Here is a 12,654-nt window from a genome sequence, read left to right on the forward strand (position 1 = left end):
ATGCTTCTAATTTTTCAAACCTAATCCTTAATTTATTGTGCCTTTAGAGATGCAAGAATAAATGTGATGGCAATTCATGAGAAAAGAACTGGAGAATATGAGCTGACCCCAAACTCAATAGTGATTCCCCACTGTGATTCCGTTGTTAAAAACACTAATACCATCTCAGGCTGCATTTACAAGAGTTGCAAGTCCAGAACAAAGAGGAGATTGTCTCATGGTTCTTTCAGATGCATCTTCTGTGGGAGATCTGATCAATGTGGTCACTGTGTTTTTGAGCCTCAGAATAACTTGTGAAGCTGTTAAAAAAAAAAAAAATACAGACTTCTGCATCCCACCTCCAGGAAATTCTGCATTCGTAGGTTGGGAGAAAGCCTAGGAGTTTGTATTTTAACCAGCACAAATTATTGGAGGCTCACTGGTCTAAAAAAAAAACTCTTGTTTTTTTCAGTGATGGAACTCTATTATTCAGAATATTGTGTCCAGTTTCCGGTTCCAGAGTCTCAAGCTCCCTGATTATTGTTTCTGCCAGGTCTCAGCATAATCCATCCCAAGTGTTGGTCTTTGATGCTGTACCTACCGGGAAACCAACGGAGCAACAAATCAATTGGCTAGCAGGGAAGGTCTGGGGTTTTAACTAACTGGTTATTTTTTGGTCAGTCACTGTCTTAGTTCATTTATGTTGCTATAAAGGAATACCAGAGACTGGGTAATTTATAAAGAGAAGAGGTTCATGTGGCTCACTGTTCTGCAGGCTGTACAAGAAGCATGGCATCAGCATCTGCTTCTGGTGATGCCTCAGGCTGCTTCCACTCATGTTGGAAGGAAAAAGCGAGGCTTCCTGTGCAGAGATCACACGGAGAAGGAGGAAGCAAGAGAGGACGTGAGTGGAGACGCCAGGCTCTTTTTAACAATCAGCTCTACAGGGGACTAACTGAGCAAGAACTCACCCACTCCCCTCTACCCCTGTCTCCTGAGGGGCATTAGTCAATTCAGGAGGGACCCACCCCTGTGACTGTAACACCTCCCAGTAGGCCCCACCTCTAACACTGAGGATCGAATTTCAACATGAGGTTTGGGAGACACACGTCCGAATTATAGCAATGAGCCTCAATTCCTCCATCGGGAATGTGGGCTGTAATTCACAAGCTCCAGCCACCTGATTGATTTCACAGAGATGAATGAAACAGGCCTAGACTATCATCACAGCAGAGGAGCCACCAAAAACAAAAATACGTAAGTGTTACCAGTAGTCTTGTGAGTGTGGTGGTGATAAGATCCTCAAGTGACCGTGGTGCAGGTAGAACTGGTACCTTGTCTGAGTCGATCCTATATTCCTGAAGGAGATCTGAATGATTCAAGGAAGTTATATTATCCATAACCCTTCCCTCACCCCAGAGGCAGAAACAGTATCAGCCATTCCCACTGCCTGGGGTGGAAGCAGTGGAAGTGGTGGGGAGAGCCAAGGCCATGGGTCACAAAGCTCTGCCTCTCTCACGCTGTCCATTCTAATGTCAGAGATTTACTGCTGCCACCCACATTAACAAAGCCACTGGAAGAGCCCAGTCCAGACAGATGACCAAGAGGAAGGAATCATTTCTCAGCCTTAGCACTATTGGTTTATCTTGTGCCCACTGTCATTAACCTGTGAGAGTGAAAGCAGGCTGGCCCATTTCATTTTCCGATCACCCAGTTTATGGCATCGTTAAAATTAATAGAGCACTCATCTCAGCACATAACGAGCAGACCATGTTGAGGAGGCAGTGTTCCTGGAAAAATACTGGCAGAGGCCCCGAGTCTATGTTCACTGTCAGCGTGGTGCAGCCCGGGCCCAGGTCCCACGCAGGTGCTGAGAACAGCTGGGAACCTTAGCTAAGATAACTGCACTGTTAAAATGGGCACTCTGTGTTCTCAGCCCCATTGTTCCTTGGTAGAAGGCACTGATGAGCTGAAGCAGTACTTGGAGTCAGAGAGGAGAAAGTAAGACAATTTGCACATTGATTTCTTTTGGGTAAAAGAGGAAGTGGAGGCTTTCTGTTTGGGATGATGAAAAAGTTCTGGAAATGGATGGCAGTGACGGTTGCCCAATATCGCTCAATATACTTAACACCACTGAACTGTATACTTAAAAACGGTTAAAAGTTTTCTGGGTAAGTTTTATGTTTTGTGTGTTTTATCACAATTTTTTTCAAAAAAGAAAGTGAGTCAGCTCATTCATAGAGAAGTCCAGTCATAAGTCTGAAGGTAGCTAAACATTTGCCACTATGTTGCTTCTTGATTTTAAATGGCACACTGAACACATAACCCTCTGTCCTCTCAGTACAGTTGACTTATCTTGGGAACGGTGACAAAAGCTGCCTCTTGTGGTAGGGACCATACATGTGCTTTTGCTGGTTCTAATTATGGGGCATTTGAGAACAAAGGGGGCTTCTTCAAACACTTCAGTAATTTTCAGAAAGGCTTGAGCCCTGGTTGGGTGCGGCGGCTCATGCTTGTAATCCTGGCACGTTGGGAGCCTGAGGCAGGTGGATCATCTGAGGTCAGGAGTTCAAGACCAGCCTGGCCCACATGGTGAAACCCCATCTCTACTAAAAATACAAAAATTAGCCGAGTGTGATGGTGTGCGTCTGTAATCCCAGGTACTTGGGAGGCTGAGGCACGAGACTTGCTTGAACCTGGGAGGCAGAGGTTGCAGTGGGCCGAGATGGCGCCACTGCACTCCAGGCTGGGCGACAGGGACAGACTCTATCTTAAATGAGAGAGACAGCAAGAGAGAGAGAAAGGCTTGAACCCTTTTTAAGACAGGAATAATACAGCATAGTTGCAGGACAATAGAAAATTCCAGGCAGCAGTTTTACATGACTAGCAAAAGGAAACTATTAAAATAGCTGCAGAAGCTAGGAACGGCTAAGACCCTGAAAAACCAGGGTGTGGACCAAGCGCTGACTAAGACCGACTGGACCAAACGTGGTGCTGGACTTGAGCCAGGTTTCACCTAGGACCTCACTATCTGCTCATTAACATCCTAAATCACACATTCACCAGAGCCATGACAGTTCCAGGAACAACCACATTCGGTGTAAAAATGGGCAGCACCACAGTTCCAAGAAATCTCCACCTTTTCCCAGGAATTTTCATGGATCTTCTACCCCTTGGTTAAAGAAACCTATACAGGCAGCAGCCCCGAACCCCCTTGGTGGATCTCTGTCTTGAGTACACCTGCATTCCCGTTTTACGAGTGTGTGCTTTTCCCTTTGCAACAAATCTCTGTACTTTCACTACTATTTCCGAATTCATCTTTGAATTCATTCTTGCAATGGCGTCAAGATCCTGGACACTGGTTGTGGTCGAGGTTCCACCAGCATTTGGGGACCTCCCTCAGCCTACTGGTGTCACTTTTATCCTTTGAAAGATAGATAGAAAAGCATTTGTCCCGGGGGTAGACCATCCTATTTTTCCTATGGAAATAATAAACAATTCATCCTAGTTAGTGTAGATAATATATTGTTTATACACCAACTCACCATTTGTCTTTCTCTTCCAGAACTGGATACTTCAGTAGAGTGCTGGACTACGTAAGGACTTTTGCATTTCTGGCCCAGATTCACATCCCTCTGTTAAATTAAGTTTAGCCTAAAGCTGCCTCCTTACATATTTTAAGTTCAGCCTAAAGGTTTCTCCATACATTGTGAACTATTACCTAACTGGATGTGTGAATAGACTGTAACCTACTCTTTTGCCAGTCACCAAGTTTTGGCCAATCAAAGATAGCCAGCTGTTCAAACCATGTTCAAATAAGGCAAACACTGAGCTCTAACCAGTCCAGCTGTTTCTGTGCCTGACTTCCATCTTCTGTACCTCACTTTCCTGTTTCTCTCCATACATCCTCTGCAACCACAGCACAGAGTTCTCTGAACCTATTGAGGTTCAGGGGACTGCCCAATTCATGCATTGATTTGCCCAACTAAAACTCTGTTAAATGCAATTTGTCTAAAGTTTTTCTTTTATCACCTCTGCCGTATTTAGGCCTCTGAATGTCTTCACCATCCGGAGACAAATAGAATGACAAGGCTGAAAGAGGCCTGAAGTGTCCACTTCTCTGAAACCCCATGCAATGCTTGTCAAATAAATGGTCCAGACACCTCTGACTTGGCTTTCTCTTTGAGAAAAGTCACACCCTGTAACTATTACTCATTCTATATCCCCAGAGTGCCTGCCGACATACATCAGAGCTCAGACATAAATTAGGTTTCAGACACAAATAGATTTTTAAGTATCTTCCACCAATCTCTAGATCTCTATTGGCTTTAGATTGGGTTATTTTAATCTTCCAGGAAGACTTTTGTAGGCTCAGAAATTTCAGATCAATTCACATTTTCTACTTGCAGTTTCTAGCTGGAAATCATGTATGGAAGCTGAGTCATCTCCGTTTCTCCTAGAGCCTGAGCTGGCTGTCACCGAGGCCTTGCTCATTATGCAGACTCATTCACCTGCATACCAAAAGCAGCACCTGACGGTCGGTCGTGGAAGATTTCCATCCTCACAGGTCATGGAATGCGTCTGCACTGGAATACTTGTTGTTTATCACCTACACTAAGAATTTACAACTGTCTAAGCGTTGTATTTCTAGTGACTGTATTCTGAATGAAAATCTCCTGCCCTGAAGCAAGGACAACTTCTTTATTCACATGGAGAATTATAGCAGGTAAAGGGGGAAAAAAAAATCCCTCTCTTCATATGTGCAGAATAAAAATCTTATTAAAATAAGACCTTTCAGGTGCTTCCTTTCACTGTTCATTTGGGAAGGTATTTCACAGATGGTACGAACACCCTGAAATGTTGCCCGGTCGGAAATCTTTTATCTGCAGCTTTAGAAGAACAAAGGGTATAACATATGGAAAGGCAGTAGATGGCACAGCTAAGGACAGGGACAGGAATGCAAATTATGATTCTTGTCTCAAAATATTTCTGGTTGGTTTCTACCCACCGAGGGCCATCTCTGGGTGCAGGGTAGAGATTGCACACGGCGTGATTAAGGGCACTGTGATTTCTTGACACCAATGCAGAACTGCGAGCTTTGCAAGTCCTTGCCCTTTATCAAAGACACACTTTTTTTTTTTTTTTTTGAGATGGAGTCTTGCTCTGTCGCCCAGGCTGGAGTGCGGTGGCGCGATCTTGGCTCACTGCAAGCTCTGCCTCCTGGGTTCATGCCATTCTCCTGCCTCAGCCTCCTGAGTAACTGGGACTACAGGCGCCCACCACCATGCCTAGCTAATTTTTTTTTTTTTTTTTGTATTTTTAGTAGAGACAGGGTTTCACTGTGTTAGCCAGGATGGTCTCAATCTCCTGACCTCGTGATCCGCTTGCCTTAGCCTCCCAAAGTGCTAGGATTACAGGCGTGAGCCACTGCGCCCGACCCAAAGACATACTTTTAAAAGAAATGAGGAAGGTGGATTTTCATTTTTACGAAGTCATCGTCGGGATGGGTAAAACTGTGTTTCCCCAAAATTTGTATGTTAAAGTCCTAACCCCTAGTACTTCACAATGTAACCTTATTTGGAAAAAGGTCATTGTAAATGTAATTGATAGATGATACTGGAGTAGGGTAGGCCCCTAATCCAGTATCACTGGTGCCCTTATAGATAAAGGGGAATTTGGATACAGAGACAGAGAGAAGACCGTGTGAAGACACAGGGAGATGCTATCTACAAGGAACACCAAAGATTCCCAGAAAGCCACCAGAAGTAAGGGGAAAGGCATTAAACTGATCTTCCCTCACAGCCCTCAGAAGGAACCAGCCCTCTTGACACCTTGATCTTGGATTTCTACCCTCTTGAACTGTGAGAAAATACATTTCTGTTGTGTAAACTACCCAGCTTGTGGTTTTTTGTAATGATAGCCCTAGAAAACTAACACAGTGGTCAAACTGAAAGCATTTATTTCAGTGTATTGTTTTTGCAAAGTCATAGAAGCTGTAATACCTAAAAGTACAATTTTATTTTCAAAGCATTATGACTAGAAATATTTCTTACTATCTTGATTTCTATTCTATTGCTCATACACACTCCTCATGCACACATGTAGATTTGTATATAATTCATAGAGTCTTTCTCTATTCCTGATTCCTTATGTTTGGAATTCCTATTCTTGGCCCTTAAAAACATTTCCAAAGACTTCTTGTCTTAGATTCCTCCCTCCCTCCCTCCCTCCTTCCCTTCCTTCCTTCCTTTCTGCCTGCCTCTCTGCCTACCTCCCTGCCTGCCTGCCTGCCTTCCTTCTTTTCTTCTCTTTCTTTCTTGCTTATTGCAGCTGAAAATGTTCTCTCACAAAGACGCACAGAACCAGATGGAACAAGAACCTCTTTAGATGCTCATTTTCATTCCACTCTATCGATTGTGTAAAGGTTTTCGTTTAAATTATGCTAGTAATTTTTATTTTCTTTGATGTCAAGAAGTTCCTCTTCCTAACTGATCGCAAGGTACAGTAGCTCCCCCTTATCCATGGGAGATACTTTCCAAGACCTCCAGTGGTTGCCTGAAACCTCGGATAGTACCAAACCCTATATAGACTACGTTTTTCCCTGTACCTATTTATCTATGATAAAATCTATCAGTTATGCACAGTAAGAAAATAACAACAGTAACTAATAATCCAATAGAACGTTTATAACAATATGGTGTATTAAAAGTTACATGAATGTGTTCCTCTTTCTCAGAACGTCTTACTGTACTGTACTGTGAGTAACTAAAACCACAGGAAGTAAAACCACAGATGGTGGGGGGACTAATGTATTTCATTTTGGTATTTTTAGCAAATAGGTTAAAAAGTCATTAAAACTTTTTTTGAAAGAATTTTTAACAGATTTTTTTTTTTTTTTTTTTTTTTTTTTTTGAGATGGAGTCTTGCGATCTTGGCTCACTGCAAGCTCTGCCTCCCAGGTTCACAACGTTCTCCTGCCTCAGCCTCCCGAGTAGCTGGGACTACAGGCGCCCGCCACCAAACCCGGCTAATTTTTTTTTTTTTTTTTTTTTTTTTTTTGTGACGGAGTCTAGTCTAGCTCTGTCACCCAGGCTGGAGACGCCTGGCTATTTTTTGTACTTTTAGTAGAGACGGGGTTTCACAGTGTTAGCCAGGATGGTCTCTATCTCCTGACCTTGTGACCCACCTGCTTCGGCCTCCCAAAGTGCTGAGATTACAAGCGTGAGCCACCGTGCCCGGCCCATTAATAGATTTTTGATAGTTTCTTTAAGTGTAATAATATGAGAGTTTTTATATGTGACACACAGAATTTTTAAAGTGAAAAAAAAATCACATAAACTTGAAAATGTTTCCAAATATTCACTTTCAAATTATTCTTTTCATAGCATGCATTTCTTCAAAAAGATCTTCTCACAGATTGGCCATCTTGTTTTAAAATCTGATAGATCATCTCTGATTTTTAAAATAACTCATGATGTGGGCAGATACAGAGCCCACTTGGCAAGTAGAATAAATGTCAGGTCTTCCTTTTTCTTGATGTTCTCTTGTGCGTACGTTCTTATTATCTTCAATGGACTACTCAGGTTGTTTGGACATTTTCTGGGTCAGAGTTTTCTGCAGTGATGACATAGGCAATTCCTTGAAGGAATTGTTTTAAGCCACTTGTTCATTTTGTGAGGATTAGTTTAATCTAAATACAATACCTGTAAGTGCATTTAACTGGGAGCATGTCCAGTGCAATATTGTCCAATAACCTGATAGCCTGATAGTTCATGGCTAAGTAAGAGGCTTCCATCATTATTCTTTTTTTTTTTTTCCTTGAGACAGGGTCTTGCTCTGTCACTCAGGCTGAAGTGCAGTGGCACAATCTCGGCTCACTGCAACCTCTGTTTCCCAGGCTCAAGTGATCCTCCCACTTCAGCCTCCCTAGTAGCTGGGACTACAGGCACATGCCACCACACCCAACTAATTTCTGTGTTTTTGTAGAGATGGTGTTTCACCATGTTGCCCAGGTCTGGAACTCGTGGGCTCAAGCGATCCACCTGTCTAGTCCTCCTAAAGTTCTAGAATCACAGGTGTGAGCTACTGTGCCCAGCCCATCAACATTCTTGATCAAAGAATCTCCACTCTTCTCTTAAGATCCTGGGAACACTACATGGGTCCCATGATGATGTTTGGGACCTATAGACTAAATGAGACTGCCAATTTAATACATCTATTAATATTAGTTAAGTTAAACGTCTTATTTTTTGATAAAACTAAATATAAGTGGAGGTTTTAGCATTTTCTCCAGCGCTCCAACGAATCAGTGCTGGACATTCTGTTTGGGACATTCTAGATCAAGGGCGGTTGGAAGGGCTGTGAAATTCTTTAATACTTAAAAAACAATTTAATTTAAAAAATGGACAGATAACATGATGTTTTGAAATATGTCTACTTTGTGGAATGGGAAAATCAAGCTCATTAACATATGCATTACTTCACATAAATCCTTTGATACTTTTGATTAGATTCTGCCACATTGCTTACTATAGCTTTGGGAAACACAGGGGCAATATGGATAGATCACCATTGTACAGTCAAAGAAACTCACAGTAAGGCACCCTGGTCACTTCCAAGATTGTGGATTACTGGGGCCATCTCTGTTTAATTACCTCTAATTACTAAGTGAGTCTTAGCCCCATTTTCTTAAGGCTGTGTTGTTCTTTTAGACTGGCTCCAGTGGGGCTTCCAAACATAACCCATAGAATATCCAATAGCAAACAAGCTGCCAAGTTGGCCAGAATGATTTGTTAGGATTTCTTTTTTGGCCAATTAAAAAATAGCTGTCAAAAGCACTACTTTTCAGGACTCATTAAGGTAATGTTCAAATTGTCTCTAATGATTTTTTGACCATGATTAAGCAAAACAAATAACACAAAACAAAAATCTTCCTATTTCCCAGAGTCCTGGGTTGATCACAAATGCTATTAAGGTTACGACAAGTTTTGTTCTTTGATAAAAGAAGAACCAAGTTTGGAAATTATCATTACCCTTTATTTTTCAACACACACACACACTCCTACATTGGTTTGTATCTGAGTGATGTGTAAGGGAATTTTAAAAACCATTTGGTAAATACATGCACTAGTGTGAATGGGTAGAAGTTATTAGTTTTAAACACTTCATATAATATGGAGTGCAAGTAAAAAGGCTCCCAGCTGAAATGATTAAAAAGTGATATTGTAGAAGAAGATGTGGTCCCAGACTCTTCCTGTACCAGTGTTACTTGTTGAGATTGTTCCAAATCTGCCTATTCTCAGGTTCCTCCTCCGGGATGCTGATATAGCAATAACAGGGATTTTTCAGCCGATTCTTAGGAACACTGGAGTTTAAGCACCATTGGTCTAGGCTGTGTGTCAATAGAGATAAAGGTATCAACTCAAGCGTTTACACAGTGCAGTCTGCTGTACTGGAAATGACTTATTTATTCTAGGTTCATTCACAGCTTCTGTTTATGGCATAATACCTTCTGAGAGTAGGCCATTATGACAACAATGCCTCTGTATCCTCCAGATTCTTGGCTGTCACTATCCTGACCTACCACCTGTGTCACATCCCATCAGGTTCTGTGGATGAGGCATGGTGCTTGGCACAGACTGACACACTTTGGGGCAAACTTGGCAGAGCAGCCTGAGCCAAAGCAAAAAACAGAAATGAACCAAGATACAACCTTTGTGGAAAACCCTATTGAACAAAAGCAACTCTGTGGAGTATCCTCTCAGCTGCAAATTGAGACAGAATTGTGGGGCGAGCTTGGCCACTGATGGAGGTGATGAGCCTGGGGCTGGCATGAACAATGGGGACACAGATTGTTGGCTCAGAGCCAGTTTCTCTGACATGCATTTCCCAGCGTGTGTTCTATAGAACACCGATCTTACCCGATATTCCAGGAATAAGGGGTTTCATGGTTAAAACCCTTTCTTGGATATTCTTAAGTCTTTTTTTCTTTAATTTTCTATTTTGAAATAATTATAGACTCAAGGGAAGTTGCAAAATAGTCTTGTGTATCCTTCATCCAACTTCCGCCAGAGGGACATTTTGTATAGCTGTTGTACAGTGTCAACCAGGAAATTGATATGATACAGTGTCATTAACTACAGGCCTTATTCCATTTTCAACGTTTTTTACATGCAGGCATTCAGGTGTGTGTATGTGTACAGTTTGCTGCATTTTTATGCTGTGTGTAGATTTGTGTAACCACATCATCACAAAGTGGCTCCCTTGTACTATCCCTTTGTATTCATCCCCTCTTTCCATCCCTGTTCCCTGGCAACTCTGATCAGCTCTAATCTTTACAGTTTTGTCATTTCAAGAACATTGTATATATGGACTCACACAGGTATGTAAAATGTTGAGATGGGCTTTTTCCACTAAGCGCAATGCCCTTTAAGATGGGTCCAGGTAGTTGCATGCATCAATAGTTTGTTCCTTTATGTTGCTGAGTAGTATTCCCTGGTGTGACTGTACCATGGTTAGTTTAACCATTCATCATTGAGGGATACTTGGATTGTTCCCAGTTTGGGGTGATTATAAGTAAAGACATGACCGTTCAGGTACAAGTTTTTATATGGACATACATTTTCATCTTTCCAGAATAAACGTCCAAGAATATAATCGCTTGGTTGAGTGGTAGTTGCACATTTAGCTTAATAAGGAACAACCAATGCACCATTTCAAATTTCCTCCAGGGATACACGAGAAATTCAGTTTCTCTGCTTCTTCTCCAGCATTGTTGCTGTTTTGTAGCTGTTCTAACAGGTGTGTCGGGATATCTCATTGTAATTGTAGTTTGCATTTTCCTAATAGTTGATGATTATAAATATCTTTGCATGTTCTTATTTCATCTGTATCTCCTCTTTGGTGAAATGTCTGCTCATGTTTTTGCCCATTTTGTAACTGGATTTGGGGTTTAATTGTTGAGTTTTGAAGGTTATTTACATATTCTAGATTCTAGTCCTTTTTAAGTTACATGTATCTCCTCCCAGGAGTAGGTTGTCTTTTATTTGCTCAACTGGGTTTTCCACAGCACAAAAATTTTTCATTTTGATGAACTCTAATTTACTTTGTTTTCATGGACTGCATTTTGGTGTCATGTCTACTAATCTTTCACCTAACCCTTGGTCCTGGAGATTTTCTCTTATGATTTCTTCTAAAAGTTTTATAGTTTTACATTTAAATCTGTTTAAATACAATATATAGTCGCAGTTTTACATTTAAATCCATGATCCATCTTAGATCACCTGATCTAAGCTATGAGCTCATAAGCTAGGCTTATGGGTCAAGATTTATTCTCAACGCTTTGTCATATATTAAGGGCTAATTAACATTCCAAAGTCAAAGAAATGTATTTTTAAGTTTAACCCCAGTTTCTGAAACTTGGCCATCTCTTCGTGCAGTCAGTATTTATTGTGCAATTTCTGTATACAAGGCACAGGGTTGGATATTGGGAAAATGGGCAGAACCTCTGTTCTCTATGAACTGGTTTATTTTTATTCATTTGCATACATATATTATTTGTTTACACAACACCTTTGGAACTGTATTTTGTGGAAATATTACTGAAACACCAGGGATTCTGTCTGGATTCTGTGGCTTGCTACACAGAAAGCCAGTGACTGACAGCCAATGACAGACTATGAGTATTGCCAAGGAAGAAGGCTTTAATCGGGCGCTGCAGCTGAGGAGATGAGAGCTCAGTCTCAAGTCCATCTCCCTGACCAACTAAAACTAAGGATCCATATAGCAGGGAAGAAAACAGGAACTAGGAAGGGGCAAGGAAGCCATCGTGATGAATGAGGGGTCAGGCATCTCATTGTCTGGATGTGGCAATCTGGTGAGTTTCAGTTCTTTGATACTTTTTTGGGGAGGTTGGAGGTCATTTCCTGAGGAAGGAACTCAGACAAAATAAATGTAGTTTCAAGTTTTAAGACCAGAAAGGTCAATCTCTATGTTTGTCCAAAAAACTACCTATGGGAGGATTGAGTTGGTTTCAGAAATTCTTTAGGAATTTCTGCTCAAGGCAGCAGACAAACAGAGAGACTGAGTCAGGTACCAGTGGAAGCAAAGAGAGATGCAAAATCAGAATGGCACACAGGCGGGAGTCAGGATCTGTTAGAAACCTGGAGTCAAAAGCCAGGAGGGCAGACAGAGGAAGAGGGCTCGGGAGCTGGAGGGACAGTGCCAGGGATCAGACACGTCTGATGGACTGTGATGGTCAGTTCCCAGTCCAGTTTTTAAAGATCTGAGGGCCTTTTTCTTTCCTTTTTATTTGCTGGGCAATGCAATGTTAGTGTCTGGCAGGAATCAGCTAGATTTATATACACACATACACGTTAAAAAAAACTTTTTTAATGCAAGGAGGCTTCCTTGTCCCTACCAGTTTGGAAGCAAAAACATATGGTCACAGCAATACTTGCAATACATGTCTCTGGCATTTCCAGCTGCCCCGCATCCTGTGAAATCATGATGGAGGTGCCTATGTGTTGCCTGTGCTCCACGCCTCTTCCCAATGACCTGAGGAATGACCCCTTTACTGTTTCCTATTCCAGCTCACAGTGGCCACACCTGGGGCTTCTAATGTGAATGCTTTTGTCACGGATGCTGCTGCTGTTCCTGGTTCTTACTCTGCTTACA

The 12,654-nt window shown here is 41.8% G+C and overlaps 1 long non-coding RNA gene across 2 annotated transcripts; it reads left to right on the forward strand.

The window, feature by feature from the left end:
* The first annotated feature begins 582 nt into the window (after positions 1–582).
* On the forward strand, positions 583–5,871 carry LOC123575158 (uncharacterized). 2 transcript variants are annotated; one of them, XR_006700291.2, is made up of 4 exons: positions 583–1,236; positions 3,545–3,575; positions 4,389–4,705; positions 5,643–5,871. It is a non-coding gene; the product is annotated as an uncharacterized lncRNA (long non-coding RNA). The 2 variants fall into 2 exon arrangements; XR_010577126.1 differs by having other exon boundaries at positions 4,389–5,871.
* The last annotated feature ends 6,783 nt before the right edge of the window (positions 5,872–12,654 follow it).

The sequence above is a fragment of the Macaca fascicularis genome, chromosome 8 (genome assembly GCF_037993035.2).
Source record: "Macaca fascicularis isolate 582-1 chromosome 8, T2T-MFA8v1.1".
Classification (NCBI taxonomy): Eukaryota; Metazoa; Chordata; class Mammalia; order Primates; family Cercopithecidae; genus Macaca; species Macaca fascicularis.